The following is a 3,921-nucleotide window of genomic DNA, read 5'->3' as shown; positions in this document are numbered from 1 at the left end:
TTTGTAGTAAGCTGGAGGCCGTGGACAGCGCTGACCAAGGGGTGGGCTGTGATGCGGTAGGCTCGTGGCACGGTGTACCGAGTCGCCCGTTTGGTGTCCGGGAACCCTGCACACATCGTTTGGGGCCGTATGTGGAAACCTCGGCCGGACTCCCTGCGGATGGAACCTAAATAGGCGATAAACCTGGACTAGAGTCTCGAGTGTTTAGGTAGGCTGTGGCCGACACCCACGTTGGGCTTCCGCTTGAAGGTTGCCGAGTACACGTCGTGTAGCGACGATAAGTGGTGAGAGCGTGTGTGACGAAGTACACCCCTGCAGGGTATAAAACTATTCGAATAGCCGCGTCCGCGGCAAAGGACTACTTGGTCGCTTATGCAGTTCATAGACAAGTAAATGGATACTACTAAAAGCCTCAAGATAAGTGTGAGAACCGCGGATGGCCCTCTCGTGGGATGACGAGGGAGGATCCACGGTGGGGTATTGAGATGGTGATTAGTGGACTCGTGTGCGAAAACTATTTCACAAGTGGTGTATCGTAGGATAGCTTAGCCAAGAGTCAAAGCTGGCTTGCTGCAATAACCCCACTACCTTCTTGAGAATGAACATGTATAGTAGGATCTGTTGTAAGACTTGCTGAGTACCTTTGTACTCATGTTGCTTCAATTACTGTTTTCAGACGACAACACCGCCCCTTCTGATGGGTTCTACGTAGAACTCGACGACGACGAGTGACTTGCCACCCAGGTGGTGATCTAGGCTTGTGAAGGGCCTATGTAGATAGACAGGCTTCGTCAAGCCTTCTTTCTTTCTAGTATCTGTACCCAGACAGTTTGCTTCCGCATGTGATTGTATGATTGTATGACTTGAGTGTCGGGTCATGTGACCCCTATCTGTATGAACAAGTTATGTAAGGCTCTCCGGAGCCCCTTTAAATAAAGTACTTTGAGTTGTAGAGTTTTGTTGTGATGCCATGTTGTATTTGCACATATCGAGCATATTGTGTGTATGATTGAAATGCTTGGTATGTGTGGGATCCGACAATCTAGTGGTTTATCCTTGGCAACCTCTCTTATGGGGAAATGTAGTCTAGTGCCTCTTGGAGCCATAGTAGTCCGCTACAGCCCGGTTCACCGGAGTCCTGCTAGCCCAGCACTACTGCTCTGGACACTTGACTGGCCGGCATGTGATTCATATCGTTCCCGTGTCTATCCCTTTGGGGAAATGTTACGCGGTGACATCCGGAGTCCTGCCTAGCCTGGTACAGCCCGGGTTCCGGAGTCCTGTTAGCCCAGTGCTACAGCCCAGATTCACACGCTGCTGACCGACACGTTCGATGTTGATTCATGTATGCCTGTCCCCATACGCTAGTGCCGCTTTGGGTTCACGACTAGCCATGTCGGCCCGAGTTCTCTGTCATATGGATGCTAGCGACATTGTCATATACGTGAGCCAAAAGGCGCAGACGGTCCCAGGACATGGTAAGGCGACACCCGTGGGAGTACCGTGCGTGAGGCCGCAATGTGATATGAGGTGTTACAGGCTAGATCGGTGTGACTTGGAATCGGGGTCCTGACAGCGTTGGCATCAGAGCCGGACTGCCTGTAGGTGCGATAAGCCAAACTGGTCGATGTCGAGTCTAGTAATGCTTTAGTTATATGTAGGGGAATTGATTGTGGGAGGGAACGTAAGGTGCTTTTACTCCTTTACCTCATGCCCTCTGATCTGAGTCATTCTCTTCTCATTCTACGTGGGTTAAGGACTAGGCTCTCTCCTCTCTATCAGGTTCACGTGTTACTAATCCGTAGTAACTTATAGGATGGTTGGTTCCATGCTTCGGTTCAGTCTCTACTATCCTAGTATGTTGTCGGTTGAACCAGAACCTTGACATGATGTTGTTGAGTGGTATTGCAAAACCGTTGCGAATGTCTCAAATCCTTTTTCGAGCATTTACAGCCGTTATGCTGTCCGAATTCTCCTAGAAATACTAATGCCTTGCATTATTTCGTGCTTTCAGATGGCCACCCGTTCCCAGAATCAAGTGATTCGTCTGACCCGGTGCATCGGCGTACCTGGTCACACGGCCATGTTGGTCCGAGTGATGGTTGAGACAAGCTATCGTTGGTATCCTGAGTATACCGTCGAGGAGCAGTTTCGAGACTTTAATCAAAGTCAATATCTTTGCATAGTCAGGATTTACCCATCCTATCCTGGAGCCACTGAACCCCTCCATTGCTCTTATGGACTTGGGGTTACTATCGAGATGTCCGTGCAGGACGCAGCTTACTCAATGATGACTATCATGCGAGCTAGAACTGCCTTGCTTCAGAACACTGACTTCTGCTATATGCCAGCAGCACTCCCTGGGGCACAGGGGTACTATCAGGCCACTTACTGTGATTCTACCCATGAGGGCTCACTACTCCGTACCACCACCGAGATGCTTGAGGACAAGGACCGTGAGAATCGTGCCTTGCGAATGGAGCTCTTTAATGCTCGTGCTGATCACTGGGCCACTCTGACACGGTTTGCACCTGCCGTGCAAGCTGGGTTTATGGACATGAGGGACTTGTACCCCGTGTGATCTGGTCTGCCAGAATGTATGGAATGGTGTGATGTAGGAGGCATCACCCCTCCTCGTGGACCCCGTCTACCACCGTTTGTTGGACCAAGGCCACACCCGAGTCCTTATGGACCGCAAGCTCCACAGGACCGACTGTTTCCAGATGATCATGTTCAGCTCCCAGGACATTGTGGTGACTTCTATGAGGATTACTACGGAGACGTCTGAGTTGGTAGTAGTTCCACTAGTATTGTAACAGTTGTAATCTCCACAGTCCTGCGTGTCTTGTGGGATACGACTTGGTGTGTATCACGTACCGGAGGTGTAGAAAAAATAATGTATAGGAGCTTGGAATGCCTCTGATGAGATGTACCGTCTTTCATCGTAGTTGTACCTTAGCCTGGGCTTGTACTAAACTATGTATGGCGTGTATGACCGTTGGTATATGTATGTATGTCGCTATGTTACCATGTCATACTGATGATCATCTCCGCATTCCGTGTTATCCATTACATTCCGCATTTACCTATCAAGATTTAGCCATCCTCGTCTAAACCGTTGTTTTGTTTTCCTAGGATGGTTAACACCCGCAACAACCCTGCTGTCCAGGCGTAGGGTGAAGCCAATGCAGCCAGGGCGGAGAACCTGCCCCAACCGCCTTCACTGGCCGAAGTTATGCTGGAGGCAGAAAGAAACAAGCGTGAGACTAACCGCTTGCTAGAGCGAATTGAGCAGAATACTGCACGTCACCAGAGGAACGACCTGGTGTCCATCAATGATATTATCAAGTTGTACCCACCGAAGTTTAATCATTCCGTCGAGCCCCTTGATGCGGATGATTGGCTTCGCAGTATCACCCATAAGCTACGTTCTGCCAACGTAGCTGAAGCGGATAAGGTTACCTACGCTGCCTATCACCTCGAAGGCCCTGCTAGCCTTTGGTGGGAAAACTTTGAGGCTATGCGCCCAGCTGGCCAAATCACTACTTGGGCTGAATTCAGTGAGGCTTTCCGTGAGCATCACATTCCGGAGGGTCTCATAGATCGTAAGCGGGAAGAATTCTGCAACTTCACCCAAGGCAGACTGACCGTGGATGCATACATCCATGAGTTTGGAAATCTAGCACGCTATGCTCCTGAAGAGGTATCCACCGCCGCCAAGAAGCAGGCAAGGTTCCGCAAGGGACTTAGCCCTGAGCTTCGCCGTGATCTTCGTCTGCATGAGTGCACCTCCTTCCAAAAGTTGGTCAATAAGGCCATCAGTGCCGAGACAGGACAGACTGACTATGACGCTACACGCAAGCACTCTCGCGATTTTGGTTCCTCATCCGGCTCCGGATCCCAGAAGCGCCGGGTCTGGAT

Source organism: Aegilops tauschii, chromosome 1 (genome assembly GCF_002575655.3).
Source record: "Aegilops tauschii subsp. strangulata cultivar AL8/78 chromosome 1, Aet v6.0, whole genome shotgun sequence".
Taxonomy (NCBI): domain Eukaryota; kingdom Viridiplantae; phylum Streptophyta; class Magnoliopsida; order Poales; family Poaceae; genus Aegilops; species Aegilops tauschii.
This window is presented reverse-complemented; position numbering follows the sequence as displayed.